Here is a 19,474-nt window from a genome sequence, read left to right as displayed (position 1 = left end):
ACAAGTATCCAGGTTTTATCTCAAAATCAGAAACAGCTTTTGGTGATTGTCCCTGCAAGAAACCCTCTCAAGAACATGTTTGTAATCATCAGAAATGTCCAAGCAAGTTGGGAAGACTATCATCAGGAGGAACTTAGATGATCCAAAACACTTTTTTAGTCAAAGGCTTTATGAGTTGGATTCAACTCTTCAATGTATCCTCATCTCATTTTGTTTATTTCTTGGGTGTATGAGAGTTTTCTTGTATGTATGTACATGCCCGTTGCCTGCAGAGGCTAGAAAAAGGCATCAGATGCCCTAGAACTACAATTCCAGCAGTTGTGAGCTACCATGGGGGCACAGGGAACCAAATCCAGGACCTCTGCAAAGGCAGCAAGCGCTCCTAACTATTGAGCCATCTCTCCAGCCCTCAATTTATTTTCTTCGAGAGTGGATTCCCCACCTCCCATGTGCTATGGCCAAATGAAGGCTCTCAAAAGAAGTAGACATTTTTTGGATAATTGGGTAAGTAAAATTCGTGGGCCTCATTGTATGGCACTTAGTACTCTGGACTATGAATGAGAAAATGAATGAAAGGGTTGTTTGTTTGTTTGTTTGTTTGTTTTTGTTTTTCTCTTTCTCTTAACATAGCCTTTATACTCATGTTCCCAAAAGTTTTTTTTTTTAATGAAAAACAATCCTTAAAAAAAAATAAAAACCAACCTTATCATTCTGCCTAGATGCTGTAGATGTTCTAAAAACCTAAGTCTCCGTAAAGCCTATGCAACCTTTGTCTTTGTGAGCCAATTCCCATGTCACATGTGCAGCTGATAGCATCTTTCTATTGAGGCGCTCAGACAAAGGAAACAAATGCAGGGTCAGAACCCTGAGTCCACAGGAAGCTATTCAAAGAGAAGGGCTTAAAATCCCTGTCAGATGTCAGTCAACTGTCAGGAAAACCTTTTCAGAGTTCTATCCCTTTGGGTGATGAAATGGGTCAAGTGCTTTTATTTGTTATACATTCATTAGTTCATTCACTCATTCATAACTGGTACCTACAATTATCTCTCCGCAGTACCTGGATGCCATAATGGTATTTTTTTTTCAACAGCATCCCTTTGAAAGGGGACTTTTTCCATGAAGGGTTGGTTATTTGCTACACTTCTCTGCAAGAAAAAGCCCTGGCTCTTGTCATCTGCCCGTCAGGATTTATTCCTCTTTAACAACAACAAAAGGAAAAGTTTTTGAAAAGAAAAAGAAGAACAGCAAAACAAGAATTACCTTCAGGGACTGGTGTTAAAAGGTAAAGCAATAATCTGCAAGTTCAAGAACCGTGTTTAGGAACATCAAAAATGAAATGTTCTGAGCTTTGCTCTCCCGTAAACATTGGACTCCAACTTGGAGAGAAAGATAAACTTGAAATGTGTTTCCTCTTTCTTCTGTACAGCTAGCTTTCCTTATTCGTGTGGATTAATTTTGATGAATGGATTAAATTCCTTTTCTCTGAGTTGCACCTTGTTTCTTTCTCTCGGCTTTGTCAGTCAGAGTTCAGAGATATGGCGTCTGATTGTCCTCAGCACTGGAACGAATTGTATTAGATGTATTTGAATACTCAGGAGAAACACAGACCCACGCTTCCACTTTGTTCACGCTCTGTTCTCCCATCCATCTTGGTCTGACACACCAGCCTGCTTTCCGCATTTGGAGCAGCAGGTTCATAAGCAGCCCCAGGTTCTGTGATAAAGAACCTCTATAGAAATCTCTAAAGGAAAAAAAAAAAACTTTCATCCAATTTCTATTAAGGAGCAGAACAGATTTTAATGCTGTTAGAAGGAAAGCCATGCCACAAACACCCCCCACTCAATGGAAGCAGTTGTGTGAATGTATATTAAATACTTATTCTAGAAGGGTAAAGTTCCACCAGACCTTCTTGTGGATGGGGTTCACATCTCCTGAATAGGTAAACACAAGTTTACCTGGGGATGAGTGCCCAGCGGGCACAGAAAGTGGCACCAGGGTAGAGGACCAGAAGCAGGCAGTATCCCAAAGACTCCAACAGAGAAGGAAGTTCTCCCAGCTCCAGTCGGACTGCACAGAAAATAAGCAAGAGACTCTTTAATCAAATAATACTTAACTATGGTATACATTAATAATTAGAATCTGAGATTAATGCCCATTCTGTCCAAGATGGCTGGCAATGATGGATATGGCCTCTAATTCTATGATAAACCACTGTCGAGGCATGAGAGAGATAAAAATTAAAAAAGACACTAAAACCACTTCTTATGACTACAAGAATGGGGATGGAGAGATGGCTCAGCAGTTAAGAGCACTCTGCAATTCCTATGGACCCAAGTTCGATTCCCAGCACACATATAGTGGTTTACAGCTGTCTATAATTCAAATCTTAGGGGATCTCACACCTTCTCCTGGCCTCTGCAGGCACCAGGCATTCACACACATGTTGTACAGACACACATGCAGGCAAAACACCCACACACATAAAAATAAAAATAAATCTTTATAAAGGGAGAGAGAGCAGAGAGAGAAAGAGAGAATGTCAGAAGACAAGCAAGCGTCTATGCATGCTTCCAGTGCAGTAGTCTGGGCTGCCAGTGGGGCCACTCCTCTCTTTGAGAAGACGTGACCTCTAAGCTTCTTCAAGAGGTCATTCTCAGGCCGCCTGGCAAGAGCACTGTGTGACTGAGGTTAACCCCGAACTTCAGCCTCCAGCATCTTTCCAGCAGCCATCTTGCCAGAAAACCTCAGGACCACCCCAGAAGTTGGTGACATATCATGCCTTTTAGTTCCATATCATGTGGTCCCAATGCTAATCGTGGAAGAGCTGGAGGCAGAGCTGCAGATACTGGCTACTGGATGTTTTCCAAGGATGTAAGCACAGGCTGAAGCCCCGTACAATGGTGTTTGAAGATTCTACTTAAAACTATGAAAGATCAGGGCAGGAGAGATGCCTCAGCAGTTAAGAGCACTGATGACTCATGCAGAAGGTCCACGTCAGGTTCCCATCACCCTCGTGGTGGCTTACAGCCATCTGTGACTCCAGTATCTAATGCCCTCTTCTGGCTTCCACAGTCACTGCACCAACATGGTTCAAGTACAGCTTAACCTGTGCTCTGAGTGGGGGGTTGACAGCCCTGTCACTGCTGTGGTGGCCTTGTTGGAGGTACTGGCATGAGCTCGGGTTCTCCTCATTCTCCAGTGGCTTTGAACCACGGGACTAGTACACAGGAGAGTGCTAAGGACTCTAGTCCAGGCTTTGTCCCAGTCCTCATCAGCGCTCCTCCATAACAACTGACTGAAGCCAATTACAGTCAGTGTGGCTTCCCCCAGGGATGGTGTCCACCACCTATTATTCTGTAGAATATCACCCTCCTCCCTGGTCTGTGCTCTGCCTCACTTCTCAGACATTCTGTATTCTGTTGATTGTATTTTCTCCCATCTATTTGCCTTCTTCAGAGGTTACTAAATAATATTGGTAGTTACTACATGTATCTTTCTAAATTCTTTCTGTGAACCAAGAGCTGGGGGCTGGATTGACTCTCTCGATGTACCAGGAGCTAAGCCAGGTGAAGGGTTTTATTTCAAACAGCTACTCTCACCCCAGATGATCTACTCTGGTGCTGAGAGAGAGAGAGAGAGAGAGAGAGAGAGAGAGAGAGAGAGAGAGAGAGAGAGAGAGAGAGAGGAGAGAATAGAGACAGACAGACAGAGAGCATACACCTCAGATGTCTTGGGAAACCTCAAAAAATATGGGGAATCCTCATCATTAGCTTACATATAGAAGTGGTGATAAGGCCATGTTGAATTACTTGACTAATGGAAAAAGTGAAGCCCCTATAGTCAAGCAAATAAGATGAACTTTGGCCAGGCAGTGGTGATGCATGCCTTTAATCTCAGCACTTGGGAGGCAGAGGCAGGTGAAGGCCAGCCTGGTCTAGAGTGAGTTCCAGAACAGCCAGGGCTACACAGAGAAACCCTGTGTCGAAAACACAAAACCAAAAAAAAAAAAAGATGAACTTTGACCGTCATGCTAAATATTGATGCTACTTTGAGTGATTCAAATAGATAATAAATAGTAAGTAAAGGGAACAGAATCAGTTGGCTTAATGAAAATATTATGTAAAATGAATTTATACTGAGCCTGACACCTTTCTTGGTATGGGAAAACAAAATATTAGTGGCTTTTTTTTTTCTATTCCGAAGATTCAGTTCATGGGGTGATCATGAAGTCCACACATAAAGACATTAGTAGCTTGCCACTCCATATAAGCATGTATTATACATACATGTTGCAGGATTCTTAAAGGTTCTTATTAATAAAATCAAACCCAGGGCCAGTTATTGGGGTCAATGCTGGTAGATCAGAGAGACAGAATGAGCCACAGCTATCTCACCTTGCCATTTCCTCAGCTGGTCCTGTTTCCCCAGACTGGAGGCTTCTGTGTCCTCATCCAGAATGAATCTCAGCTGAACTGTGTTGCTCCATAGCCTGAAAGCTTAACCAGGCCAAATGCCTAACCAGCCAAATGCCTCTAGTTTCTGGTCCTCACGCCTTATATATCTTTCTACTTTCTACCACCACTCCCTGGGATTAAAGGCTGGCTTTCTGGGATTAAAGGCGTGTCACCATGCTTGTCTATTTCCAGTGTGGCCTTGAACTCACAGAGATCCAGAGGGATTTCTATCTCTGGAATGCTAGGATTAAAGGCGTGTGCTATCACTGACTAACTAGTGGCTTGTCTGTTCTCTGACCCCAGGTAAGTTTATTAAGGTACACGATATTTTGGTGAACACAATACCACCACATCTCCTCTCTTTTTGTCTAAAATTAAAAAAGCTTATAACTAATACAAGAAAAACTATCCAATAAGCATATACAATATATACAGCCAAAATTACATTAATGATGTCTAGTCCATTAACATTTGACAGATAAAAAACTCCATTATATATATTAACAATGTCCAGTCCAGTAACATCTGATAAACTCAGACCAAAAAATTTTCATTACTTATCTTATTTAAAGCAAGCAGTTCCTTTTTAAAAGTAGATTCCATAATCTCCCTTTTTATCTTATCATATCCATATTTTCTCTTTTTTCTTTTCATAATAGATTCATTAGTCTACCTTTTGTCATTTTTATATCTTCCCCTTTTTCTTCAGTGTAGATTCAGTGATCTACCTATTTATCCTATTATTTCTTTATCTTTTTTCTCAGAGTAGATTCGATGATCTATCTCATATCTATATTCTCTTTTTCTTTTTACTTTCTAGGGGTGAAGATATCTTTAGGGAATCTTGAAAAGAAAATTTTTGGGTTAATTTTCAAGTCCTGTATCATTTGTCCAGTCTCTGCATAAAAGGAAAGTTCAGGGCTTGTCACAAGTCCTTGCTCAAGTAGTCTGTCAGGTTGAATCATCTCAGCTAGTCATCTCGAAATTGTCCTGACCAGTTTGTAGTCCAAAGTCGATTTTTCCGTGGTGTTAATCAGCCTAGGCTTTATCATAGTCCATGTGGAATCATCGTTGTAGGATCCCATCATACTTTTGAAGATTTCAAAGTCACTGTTAGGCATGGTCATTGTTTCCTGCAGACTTTTTTTTTTTTTTTTTTTTTTTTTTTTTTTTTTTTTTTTGCCTCCTCTGTGGTTTGGAGCAATCACAGTCTGATAAATGTCTCTCTTTTGGAACCATGAACATTCTTCCCTAGTACAGGAAATCTTCACAGCAATTTCTACCCACCATTTTTCTTGCCAAACTTTTCCAAACTGACCTTTGCCGATGCTTTCTTGTAACACGATGGTCCTGGCAATTCTTCTCTGAACCAGCAGCAGTAAACCCTTTGTTCCAGGTAGCAGCATCACCGCAGACACCAACACCATGAGAAGGAGCTGGCAACGTGGAGCAGTAGCCACTGTTTCCATGGTCCCACCACTGTTTGTGGTTCAGTCCGGGCCAAAGCTTCTCCCAAGCCTCCTAGGCCGGCTCAAACTCGGGATCCTACTGCCTCTGTCTCCTTCAGCAAATCCTACCGGCGTGTGCCACCTCCACCAGCTGAGTGTAACTTGGGCCTGAGCTGGGGCTCACAAGGCCACAGTCAAACAGCTTTTTCATGAATTTGTAACACGAACGTTGGGCGCCAGATGTTGCAGGATTCTTAAAGGTTCTTATTAATAAAATCAAACCCAGGGCCAGTTATTGGGGTCAATGCTGGTAGATCAGAGAGACAGAATGAGCCACAGCTATCTCACCTTGCCATTTCCTCAGCTGGTCCTGTTTCCCCAGACTGGAGGCTTCTGTGTCCTCATCCAGAATGAATCTCAGCTGAACTGTGTTGCTCCATAGCCTGAAAGCTTAACCAGGCCAAATGCCTAACCAGCCAAATGCCTCTAGTTTCTGGTCCTCACGCCTTATATATCTTTCTACTTTCTACCACCACTCCCTGGGATTAAAGGCTGGCTTTCTGGGATTAAAGGCGTGTCACCATGCTTGTCTATTTCCAGTGTGGCCTTGAACTCACAGAGATCCAGAGGGATTTCTATCTCTGGAATGCTAGGATTAAAGGCGTGTGCTATCACTGACTAACTAGTGGCTTGTCTGTTCTCTGACCCCAGGTAAGTTTATTAAGGTACACGATATTTTGGTGAACACAATACCACCACACATACACACACCATATATTAAAAGTAAATGATCTACTAAAACAAAACCTTTGAATTGTGACTCATTACTGACAACTGATTATCCCCTTCCTAGGAGATCACAAGCCACTTCCCCTAAGGAAAGGAAGCCAGAGAAACTTAGTGTTGAGTCTCCTGCCTGTGCCCTGGCTCAGTAACCCCGTGCTGTGCAGACTCATTAGCAACAGCCCGATGCTCCCTGAGGTATCCCAACAAATACATTGCAGTAGGAATGGCCATAGCTGTCACTATAGCTTTAATTTCCCTGGCACAGGAAGAAAGGACTATGTCCCCTTCTCTCTTTTCCCAAGCGGGAAAAGAGTATTTTAAGCCTCGAGGTTTCACTCTTCTGAGATTGTGACTTTTCATACGCTCTTCTGGATCAGACTGTCTGAGAACTGAGACAAACACTGGGTGGAAAGTTTTCTGTGATCTACTCTGGCAAATATCAGATCTGCTGGAATATCCTTTTATGCCAGCAAAATAAGAAAGCTAGGTCCTTATGCAAACAAGCCTCAGAACAAAGAGAGAAATAGCCTCAGAGTGTGGAGAAAATTAGAATAGACCAGTCCAAGAGGAAGTTCACGCATCTCAAAATAAGGGGGATTTTTCCTCTTTGCCACGTCAATCCTCATGGAGGGCTGGAGTTTGTCATGCCCGCACCTGTGGGTCTTCACAGGCACCCATGGTTGTGGCTCCTTCTACCTCTACTAATTTCTAGCATTGAACATATTCCCTGCTCCATAATGTATCAGGAATCTGTTTCTGAGTCTGTATCAAAAGAACACCAGTTGACAGAGGGAACACTGAAATTTACTTCTAGCATATGAAATATGACAGGAATGAAGAAGTATCATATTTAACACAATGAAGAAAGGGCAGTGTTAAAAAGAACTGAGACAAAAGGAAAGGTGATGTTTTGAAGCCAAGAAAGCAGGAAAATATTTAGGTTCTTGCAAATTGAAAGCACTATCATAAAATTAGCACTATTCATGAGAAGAGACCCAAATATATGCATTTACTCAGCAATAAATAAAATAAAAATCTTATAAGGATCACATAGAAATAAAAATGTATTTACAAATTTTTGGAAAATGGGCTATCTTGGAATTAAGCAATTTTTTACTGAATTTAAAAAAAAAACAAGTATTTTCAATTCTCTTATTGGAGTACAATGTATAGAAGTGTATCCATTTTAAATCTACAGTTCAGTGATCTCATGTACAGCCTGCACAGCCACCATTTCAATCGTGATTTAGAACACTGTCATCAACCACAGATGTTTCCTCACTTTTTTCCCACTACAGATCAAAGCTGAGGCCTCAGCAATCCTGGACAAGCATTCTGCCGTGGAGCCTCCCCCTCAACCTTCTCATCCCTTTACCTTACCATCCCCTTCCTAGTTTCATTTCGTTCTGTTTTCTTGTGTCATTATACCCAGTCTTTTCTTCTCTAGACTTTCAAATACATGGAGCTATAGGTCCTGATTTGGGTTTCTTTTATGCAAACTTTCTCATGTGCATCCTTATTTGCCATGCATTCATAGTTTGTTCCTTTTGGTTGTTTGGTAGTAGTCATTGTATAAAAACTACAATGTATTTTAGCATTCTCATACCAAATGACGCATGGCTTTTCTTCCACCTTGAGCAATATTGAATAAAAGTGCTGTGAACAAGTATGTTTTATATGCGTAGAATTATATCTTAGAGACTTTTTTTTTATATTGGGGTTAAAACTGAGTAAGAAACTATATAGCTGGAGTTTTCATATGTCCTGCCCAGTCTGCAATTGCTCAGACCCAAGTAAACACAAACAGGCTTAATATTAATTAAAACTGCTTAGCCATTAGCTCAGGCTTCCTACTGACTAGCTCTTACACTTAAACTCAGGCCATTTCTGTTCATCTATATGTTGCCACATGTTCCGTGGCTTTACCTGTGTGCTCTTACATGCTGCTCCCTGGATGGTGGGCTGGCATCTCCTGACTCAGTCTTTCTCTTCCCAGAATTCTCTTTGTCTGCTTATCCCACCTATACTTCCTGCCTGGCTACTGGCCAGTCAGCATTCTATTAAACCAGTGTACAAAAGCATTATCCCATAATATTTCCCCTTTTCTGTTTAATTAAAAGGGAAGGTTTTAACTTTAACATAGTAAAATTACATATAACAAACAGTTATCAATCAAGAATTACAGTTACAATATCTAGTCTACTTGTATTTGTCAAAATTAAAGAAAATATTCTACCTGTCCTATATTTGTGAGTCTAAAGTTTCTGATCTAATTTATCTTTTATCACAATCTGCTGTGGATATTGCTCTCTATATAAATAAAACACTGATGGCCAGTGACCAGGCAGGAAGTAGGTTGCCAGGCAGGAAGTAGGTGGGAAAAAGAGAGAGGAGAATTCTGGGAAGCGGAAGGCTGGAGAGAGACACTGCAGCCATCGCTAGGACAAGCAGCATGTAGAGACTCTGGTAAGCCACCAGCCACGTGGCAAGGTATAGATTTATAAAAAATGGGTTAATTTAAGATAAAGGAACAGTTAGCAAGAAGCCTGCCACGGCCATACAGTTTATAAGTGATATAAGCGTCTGAGTGATTATTTTATAAGTGGATTGTGGGACTGCGGGGCTTGGGGAACCTGGAGAGAAGCCCTCCAGCAACAAATGGTGCCCAACGGCTCGAGTTTCCACCTTAAACCTGACAATATTTAATAACCAATTCTAAACAGAGCCAAAAACAGGTTCCTGTTTCTTGTCTCATACGGGCAGCTAGACGGCGCAAAACGCGGGTTTGAACACTGGCGGGTTCCTGGCGTGTGCGTTTGACTGGCAGTATGGCGGGAATGAGGCGTCTGCCAGCGGCACATTACGCTGTGTAGTAGATTTAGTCTTTGCTAGTATTAAAAAAAAAAAAAAAAAAAAGGTTTCTGGGCTACACGCTGCTTGGATAAGAAGCATAGACCCACTATTTCTGAGAATTGATGGCTCCCAAAGCTGGCGGAAAACGTACCACCGCCATGTTGGGAAGCTGAAGTGGGCAGAGCCAGCAGCCACAGCGCTGTTTCAGTCTTAGAATGGTGCAGTTTAAATCAATAGGCTCGAGGTAATATAAAACATAAGCCACGTAAAGATGGCTACCACACAGAGAATCTGGATTATGTTCTCTTTGATATTCATAACTGAAGAAAAACATTTGATTACAAAAGCTGTTGAGTTATGCCAAAATGTGTATTTTAAAGGTACCTTGACTTCAAAATTTGGATATAAGGATATGTTACTTTGGAAAAGAGGTTCTGCTTTTGTTTCCACAGAAAGCCAGAGGCTGTGGATTTGTTCCAGATTAAGATACATCAGGTTTCACCAGCCAAGACCCCCTGAAAGGCCTCCGGTGACACCATGGCCCAGATGATCCAACATCCAGAGCGGTTTCAAGGCAACTGGTTCACACAATACAGCCTCAAGGACTACCCCATAGGCTTAAAATTTCCTTTGCGTCCCCATAAGATACAGCGCCCCCCTCCAGCAGGAAGTAGTAAGAGATACTACGCCCAAATTCCCAAATATACCAAGCTGGCTTTAGAGGTGGAATTGGCTCACTCCCCCTCTAAACCCAGACATATTGCTTTAAAAAAAAATGGTTAAGAGATTCTTGTGTCCCAAATCAGAAGAGCCCTCTGGTGTGGGACAGAGAAAAACCAATATTTTTATTTAAAACAGGTTGATTATAAATGTGATCTCTTTCTAAAAAAGAAAAAGGGGATATGATTAGATATATAGGACGATATGGAGATGATAAGATAAAAGGGTAGATTAATAAACCTACTTTTAAAGAACAACTTGTTTAAAATGTTTTACATTGGTATAGATTTTAGTTTATGTTTAAAATGTTTTACATTGGTATAAATTTTAGTTTATTGATACAAACTTAAAGTTAATTTTGTTATACTGTATATATATATATATATATATATATATATATATATATATATATATTCTTGTTTGAGGTATTATGTTTATGTAACTCATTTAAAATTGTAATAGATAATTAAAAATAGATTAATAATTAGTCATCTATGATAATCATATTTGTAGCCATGTTAGTTAAGTCTTCTAGATATACATAGATATATTTCAGATAGATAGGTAATCTTCAAACACTTCATAGACCTAGAGAATATGGCATTTAAATAACTTAGAATTTTGTTGACATGAGACACAATTACTCCTGGCTGCACCAATTTGATCCCGAGAGAATGTTGGGCTTCTAAGACATTTCCATTGGGAAGTTTGTCTTCTTGGCACAAAATGGCCTACTGGGCAAAGAACTGCCCTTGCCTTGATGGCTGACAGTACAAATATAATGCTGTCCTTTCTGGACAAGCGGGACACAAGGAAAGCGACCACTGTACTCTGCCAAGACAGGGTAAGATGGTCTCTCAGAATTCCTGCTTCTAAAAATGGTCTGTCAGAGACTCTAGGCCTGTAGCCAATTTGAATGCACCAACAATGCTGAGAAACGTTAGGTGACTGTCCAGGCTGCCAGCTGTCTTGGTCTACTTTTGCAAGATTCCTGAAAGTTGCTTACATCCATCTACCATTTCTCAGGTACCATTATGTTCCTTCTCAGGTCTTTGATGTGGTTGAAAACTAGATAGTTGTAATTTCCTCAGTTATGATAAAAGATAAGTTAGACATAAAACCTTAAACTCACAAATATAAGATAGATAGGACATCTTCTTTAATATTGTAACTATAATTCTTGCTCGGTAATTGTTTTGTTATATGTAATTTTACCATTTTAAAGTTAAAACCTTCCTTTTTAAAAAAAGAAGAAAAGAGGAAGTGCTGTGGATATTGCTCTCTATATAAATAAAACACTGATGGCCAGTGACCAGGCAGGAAGTAGGTTGCCAGGCAGGAAGTAGGTGGGAAAAGGAGAGAGGAGAATTCTGGGAAGCAGAAGGCTGGAGAGAGACACTGCAGCCACCGCCAGGACAAGCAGCATGTAGAGACTCTGGTAAGCCACCAGCCATGTGGCAAGGTATAGATTTATTAAAAAATGGGTTAATTTAAGATAAAGGAAGAGTTAGCAAGAAGCCTGCCACGGCCATACAGTTTATAAGTGATATAAGCGTCTGAGTGATTATTTTATAAGTGGATTGTGGGACTGCGGGGCTTGGGGAACCTGGAGAAAAGCCCTCCAGCAACAATAATCAAGGAAATTATAATTATAACTATCTAGCCTTCAATTATATCAAAGACCTAAGAAGGATATAATATTACCTAAGTAAACTGGAAGAGCGTTGTAAACAGCTTCCAAAACTCTGGAAACAACAGAGACAGCTGCCTGCCTGGACAGTCATCCAAAGTTATTCTGTAATCTTGGGGCATTTATTTTTCAGCATACAGGCTTAGAATCTCTCAATTGCTTCTCTCTGTGTCCTGTAGAATTTCTGGCAGTTTCTTCTGTGAAGCAGGAACCTGAAGGACCATCTCGCCTTGCAAAGTTTAGTGGTCATCTTCCTATGGATCCTGCATGTCCAGTTTATATGACATTTTGTCAAGCAGTCCAGGCAAGAACAGTTTCTTGCCCAAATGGCTATTTTTGCCAAGAAGAAGATAAACTCCATATAAAGTGTCTTTGATGCCCATCTTTCTCTTTGAAATAAATCAGTGCTGTCAGGAGCAGATATGTCTCACTGTCCAGAAAGTCTAAGCTTTTAAAACATTTTAAATGCCATATTCTGTAGGTCTTTGAAGTGTTTGAAGATTACCTACCTAACTGAATTATATCTATGTATACCTAGAAAACTTAAAATGACTATAAGTTTGAGTATCATAGAAGACTAATTATTAATCTGTATTTCTTAATTATCCATTGAGTTACATAAATATAATACCTTAAATGAGAATAGAAATATATATATATATATATATATATATATATATATATATATATAATAACAAAATCAACTCTAAATTTGCATCAATAAACTAAAATCCATAGCAATGTAAAACATTTTTAAACAAGTTGTTGCTCTTTAAAAGTAGGTTCATTAATGTACCCTTTTAGCCTATCATAGCTATACTACCCCTTTTTCTTCTTTAGAAAGAGATTACATTTATAATCAACCTGCTTTAAATAAAAATTTGTAGCTGGAAGTTTTTCTTTGTCCTGCCTAGTCTGCAGCCACTCAGACCCAAGTAAACACACAGAGCCTTATTTTAATTAAAACTGCTCAGCCATTAGCTCAGGCTTCCTACTAACTAGCTCTTACACTTAAACTCAGCCCATTTCTGTTAATCTATATGTCGCCACATGTTCCATTGCTTTCCCTGTTTGCCATTACATGCTGCTCCCTGGACAGCGGGCTGGCATTTCCTGACTCTGCTCTTCTTTTTCCCAGAATTCTCTTTGTCTGCTTATCCTGCCTATACTTCCTGCTTGGCTACTGGCCAATCAGCATTTTATTAAACCAGTGTACAAAAGCATTATCCCACAGCAAAACTGCCCTAGCTTCCCAAGGCCATTGTACCATTTCACATGCTACCAGTACATTAAAGCCTACAATAATTCCTTAGCAGAATATTGTACAATAGGTCTGTTCAATTGCTAATGGATAAATAGTAGTAACTCATGTTTATGACTTCTTTGGTAACCAATGATATGCAGTATGTTTCCATGTGTGCTTTTAGAAGTGTCTACTCAATTTGTTACACTTTTATCAGTTATCCACTTCTTATCACTAGGTTGCAGAGAGTGTCCTAGCTAGTGTATCATCAACTTGACACAAGCTAGAGTTATCTGAGAAGAAGGAACCCCAACTGAGAAAATGCTTCTCTAACAAGCCTGTGGGACACTTTCTTAATTAATGATTAGTGTGAGAGAGCCCAACCCATAGAGGGTGGAGCCATCCCCTGGCAGATGGTCCTGGGTGGTAGAATAAAGCATGTTGGGCAAGCCATAGAGATCAGGCCAATAAGCAGCACTCCTTCAATGCCTGAGTTTCTGCATTGACTTTTCTGGAAAAAGGACTGTAAGCTGTAAGGTGAAATATACCCTTTCCTTCTCAAATTGCTTTTGGTCATGGTGTTTTATGACAGCAATAGAAACCCTGACTAAGGCAATACATTTTCAATATTTGCTAAAGAAATCTTTTAATAGATATTAATTTGGAATAATGTCTCCTCATTCATGTCTCTTTATAAGGTCAATAGTAATTCTTAAGTAGTTAGCTATACAACTTAATAAGGAAGACACAAACAACTGAATAAGGATTAAAAGATACTGGTGCATTACAAAGATGATAAGCAGATTGTCTGTAAGAACATGAATGACTCTCCTCTCAGCTAACCTCCATGCCTTTGAGACTCACCACTAACACCAGCCCCACTGCTGACCAGATGTGGCTCTTACCTAGTATCTCCACAGTTCTATTGTGCTGTCCACCTCAGCACCTCCTCTCAGCCCATCCCCATTTCTTTGTAACTCCCAATCAGGGGAATGCAAATTAAAATGACTTTGAGATTTCATTTCACCCCAGTCAGAATGGCTAAGATCAATAAGCCAACCGACAATAAATGCTGGTGAGGATGTAAGAACAGGGTAACTGTCCCTCCTCCACTGTTGGTGGCATGGCAGACTGGTGCAGCCACTCTGGAAATCAGCATGAAGAATTCTCAAAGAGCCAGAAATAAATCAACCCTATGACCCAGCTGCACCACTCCTTGGCATATGCCCAAAGGACTCAACATCCTATTCCACAGATAAGCGCTCAGCCATGTTCCTTGCTGCTCTACTCACAATAGCTAGGGAATGGGAACAACCTAAATATCCCCCAACTGACAGATGGATAATGGAAATATGGTTCAAATAATGCAACAGATTTCTACTCTGCTGTAAGAAAAATGGAATCAGGAAGTCTGCAGGTAAATGGACAAAACTAGAATGTATTATACTGATGGAAGTAACTCAGCCCCAGAAAGGCAAATGCCACATGTTCTCTCTAACTTGTGGATCTCAGTTCCAAATCTTTAGATGTGAATATATGACCTGGTGTAACTGCGGAAACCAGGAAAGCCATTCTAGTAGTTACAGAACGTATCAGAAGAGATAGGAAGGTCATGTCATACTCATTAGGAGAACAATTCACCAAGAAGATATTACAGTTCCAAATATGTACACAGAAAACACAAGGGTACACAACCTCATAAAATGGACACTAAATGTAAAATCATAGAGTAACCCCAACACAATGATAGTGACTCTAACACTCATTCTCCCTGACAGACCAGCCATCCAGACAATAGCTAAGCAGAGAAACACTGAAGTGAAATGCTGTAAGTCAAATGGACCTAATAGACTTCTAGAGAACATTTCACCCCAACACTAAAGGATACACATTCTTCCCACCAGCCCACAGAACTTTTACCAAAAAAGACTGTATAGTAGACAAAAAGCAACTCTCAAAAAACACCAGGAAACTGAAATAACATCCTGTACTCTAACCATAGCTGTCTATAACTCGGGTTCCAGGGAATTCAATGCCTTCTTCTAGACTCCACAGGCACCTACATATACATGTTCACAGACGCACACATAGGAAACTATGTATACAACATAATTTTTTCAAGAAGAAAACCTATTATTCTGTGAAAGACTATTTAAAAGATTAAGTGAGCACGAGGTGTGGTAGAGTACACCTTTAATCCTAGCACTTGGAGGGCAGAGATAGATCCCTGAGTTCCAGGACAGCCAGAGCTACTCAGAGAAACCCTGCCTTGAAAACCCAAATAATAATAATTATTATTATGTTTATATATTATATTACTATATAATTTATATATTATATATTATAATATTTATTATTATTATTAAAATGAAAAGTGAAGCACAGCCAGTAACATCCCTCAGAGAGTAAAGGCCCTTGCTGCCAAGCCTGAAAACCTCAGTTTGATCTCTAGGTCCCACATGATGGGAAGGAAGAATGGACTCTCACATGTTGTTCACTGGCTTTCACATGTGTGCTGTGGCACACAAATGCCATTATATATCACATACATGTACACACATGAATGAATAAATCAATAAATAAAATGTGATAAAAAGCAAAATAATGTTTTAAAATATGGAAGTCTAAGCCATAGACTGGGAGAAACTATTAACATATTCTGGCATCTGATAAATAACTATGTCAAGAGTACTTACAGATCTGAATTCAACAGAGAGGAAGAAATACCTCAGAAAGCATGTGGTGCTTTGAATAGGCACATCAACGAGAATGGGTAAGCAAACTGTAATACATCTTTACAATGGAATAAGATGCAGCAATGTAAAAGAAGATATCCACAACTCGACTGTTTCCATGGACTTCCAAGTCACACTGGGTGAAAGATGCCAATATGCCAATGCAAGAGCTACATGTGTACTGATGCATTTACATCATTTTCAAAAGAAAATACAAATACTTATGGATAAGAAAATGGTGGTGGCATGGGGTTAGGCCTGGGGGCAGAGTGCAGCTACTGCTTAGAACCATGAGGGAATTTACCTGCATTATGGAAAGATAATGTACCATGACTGTAGTGACAAGTAAACTAATCTACACATGTGGTAACATTCACAAAATCATACGACAAAAAAGCAAAGGGATGCAAAGAGGATGAGAATCAAGGCTCAGGGTGTAGATTGCTTAATCAACACCCAGATCTAAGAGCAGACCAGACTGTTGTCGGGAAGAGCACACAAAACACCAAAAATAATCCTTACCTCTATTCCATAAACTGAAAAGTAGATGTTACTCTCCATAACACTCATTTCCATAAATATGTGCATGCTTCAATAACTATTCACTGCTTAATCAAATAATGTTTTTAAACGTCAAGGAGAGATTCTATCAGTTTACCTGGAAAAACACATAAATACTAAGTGAAAATTCTATAACCAAGATTTTTCAAAAGTTCCAAGTTCAAATATTTTCTCCTAGAGACTTTATGAATTTGCTCATTCTTTTCTGGTTATTTTTAGGTTGAGAAAATATGCTTACTCCTTTATAGTGTATGTGCTTGATATTTTATTTAGAGTAAATTGCTTGATTTATCTTGGGAAGTAAATAACATCTGTTGAAAATTTAAATTCTGTTGCTATGTGGCATTTTTGTCCATATTTTAAACTAGATTTTTGAGTACATTCCCTGTTAATGCTAAACACATCACATAACTTTTTGTAAATTTTAATTTTATGTGTATGGGTATTTTGCCTGCATGCATGTACCTCACGTGTGTGTCTGGTGCTTGCAGAAGCCAGAAGAAGGGGTCAAATCTGGAACTGAAGTTACAAGCTACAGGCATTTGTGATTCACCGTGTGGGGGCTGGGAATCGAACCTGGGTCCTCTGAGAGAACCATTAATGTTCTTAACCACTGAGCCATCTTTCCAGCCTCTGTGACATAACTTTAAAATAGGAAATAGATTCAGAGTCTAATTCACATGAATAATGCTTAGTAATCATGAAGCAAACTGGTTGTCAAAAGATCTCCAAATAGGTTAGCATTATTTTTAGTTTTCACACTGAAAACGTGGTTACAGAAATTAAATGGGGAATACACAACTGTGTAACCACTTTAGCAAGCCAGCATATTAAAGACAACAAACTAGGAGTGAAAATCAATCATGTTAGGAATATAAAAGACTGAGATCCTTTTAGTTATAATTAGAGGAAAATAACTTATTTCAATGTTTTATACCAAATTGTATCTAAAATCACCTTGTTTACACAGTTTTAAATGGAAACTAGTGTATGAATAAAAATATACCTTTTATTATGCATTTTGTAGGCTTACTTGTCTGCCAGACACAGAATATTTCATCAGGTAGATGACTCTAACTTAGAAAGAAGCCAACTTCTCTGTCTAGAAAGGGCCACAGAACAAATGCTGCAGGCTCCACAGCTCACATGGAATCCATGGCAACTACTCAGCTCTTCCTCTGGGGTGCCAAGTCACCACAGACACAAATGAAGCAACAAGTGTGGTTCTGTCCCAATAAAGTTTTATTGACAAAAACAGTCTACAAGCCCTAACTGGACCAAATGATCATGCTTTTCCAACATTGTTCTAACTGGGAGTGTGTATTCATGTGTATGCACATGAGCACATGTGTACCCATGGCCATACATTGGTGTTATCCTTGCACTGTTCCCCAGACTGAAACTGCTAAAAGTGAGTTCAATTCTGCTCAAGTAGTGTTAGAGTGAGTATTTGCTTCAGTGGACACAGCACATGTCTTACAGTACTGATTACCTGTGAATATGAGTGGCTGGTAAGGAACTACGCTATTGCATCAATAGCTGGAGCGATGAATTAGAAACGACCTTAAAGGGGTTGGGAAGATGGCTCAGTGCTTCACAGTTTTTCTGCCCTTCCAGAGGATCCAAATTAGGTTCCCAGCACCCACAATGGGCTGCTTACAACAACCCGTAACTCCAGCTCCAAGGGATCTGATGCCTCTGGCTTCCTTGGTCACTTACACACACAGGTGGCATCCACTCACACAGCTCTACACAGACACATAGACAAAATAAATCTTGGAAAATAACCCATGCTACCTTGACAATGCCCAAGTCTTCAGAACTTGAACACATTTCCTCATTTCCCTCTTTATCAAGAACTGAGTCTCCAAATCTGGTTTGTAGCACTTTTATTCCATTATCTTATATTCCTTCCCAAGAGCAGAAACACATCTATTGCAGACCAGCAGTGCACGGTTAGGCAGATTATAACTTAGCTCTGTGTTATTAAAGTGTTTATCACACTAAGGATTGTTCTTGATATACATTACTTTTAATGTGTATATAACTTTGTCCCTTTAATTACATAAGTATATCATACAAAAAGAATTTGTTTGCAAGGTTTATAGTAAGTGAGCAGTTGACTTATACATAGCAGTAAGTGGTGACTGGGCCAGCTTCAAGTCTGGTCAGCAGGGTCCCATTTCTGCTTACTGTTCTGTTGTCTTCACTGGGGAAAGTATTGGCAATTTGTTTTTACACTGGGTCCCCAAATTATACAGCTGGTCCTGAACACCACAATGAGAACACCACAGAGGCATAAGGAGCTCCCCACAACATAATGTGTAATCAAGTTCAGATTCTGCCACCTGAAAAAAAAAAAAAAGATTAATTCCTAGACTTCGAAGGCGGGTTCTTCTAGCAGCATCCCTTCCAAAGGCAGAGGAGTGAAGAAAGCTGACACAGAGAATATGTGGAAACGCCTCCTTTCGATTTTTGAAAAATGTATCATAACTGTCATGATTTTCTTTCTCCTTAAATGTCAGCAACAAACAGCTTGACTATGAAGATCGACTTCTCCCTCTGCTCTACATGATAAGCCTAATAAAGGGCATGAGGCCCTTTAGTCACGTGGCTGGTTGAGAGCCATCCTTTCCTGTGAGAAGGCTCTGAAGTACAAAGATATGTGTAGGCAGCACATGGGTTTGAAATTCTTCATCCTCCCAGCTGGGAAGCGTCGGGTGGGCTGCATTGCCAAAGCTGAGCCCTCCGCACAAATTCAAGTCTCATCAAACCAAGGGGGCCATCTTAAAGTAAAACAAAATATAACCCAAAGCAAGTAGGATTACCAGTCCGAAAACATTCAGGGCCGAGGATGAGCTGGTCAAAGGGAGGAAACCAGGCGGAGTAGGAGTGAGCTAAAAATATCAGCGACCACCAGTCCATTGGGAATCGCGGCCCTTGCTTTCCAGCCCTCCTCCTGATCTATTTTCTCCTGAAGCATC

At 40.0% G+C, this 19,474-nt stretch overlaps 1 long non-coding RNA gene across 1 annotated transcript; it reads right to left on the bottom strand.

The window, feature by feature from the left end:
• Positions 1-1,013: 1,013 nt before the first annotated feature.
• Positions 1,014-16,589, bottom strand: LOC121824098 (uncharacterized). The gene is made up of 3 exons (XR_006065889.2): positions 16,452-16,589; positions 1,956-2,067; positions 1,014-1,741 (listed from the first exon to the last, which is right to left on the bottom strand). It is a non-coding gene; the product is annotated as an uncharacterized LOC121824098 (long non-coding RNA).
• Positions 16,590-19,474: the final 2,885 nt, after the last annotated feature.

This window comes from Peromyscus maniculatus, chromosome 19, assembly GCF_049852395.1.
Source record: "Peromyscus maniculatus bairdii isolate BWxNUB_F1_BW_parent chromosome 19, HU_Pman_BW_mat_3.1, whole genome shotgun sequence".
Classification (NCBI taxonomy): domain Eukaryota; kingdom Metazoa; phylum Chordata; class Mammalia; order Rodentia; family Cricetidae; genus Peromyscus; species Peromyscus maniculatus.
The sequence above is the reverse complement of the archived record's forward strand: the minus strand, read 5'-3'. Positions and strand labels throughout refer to the sequence as shown.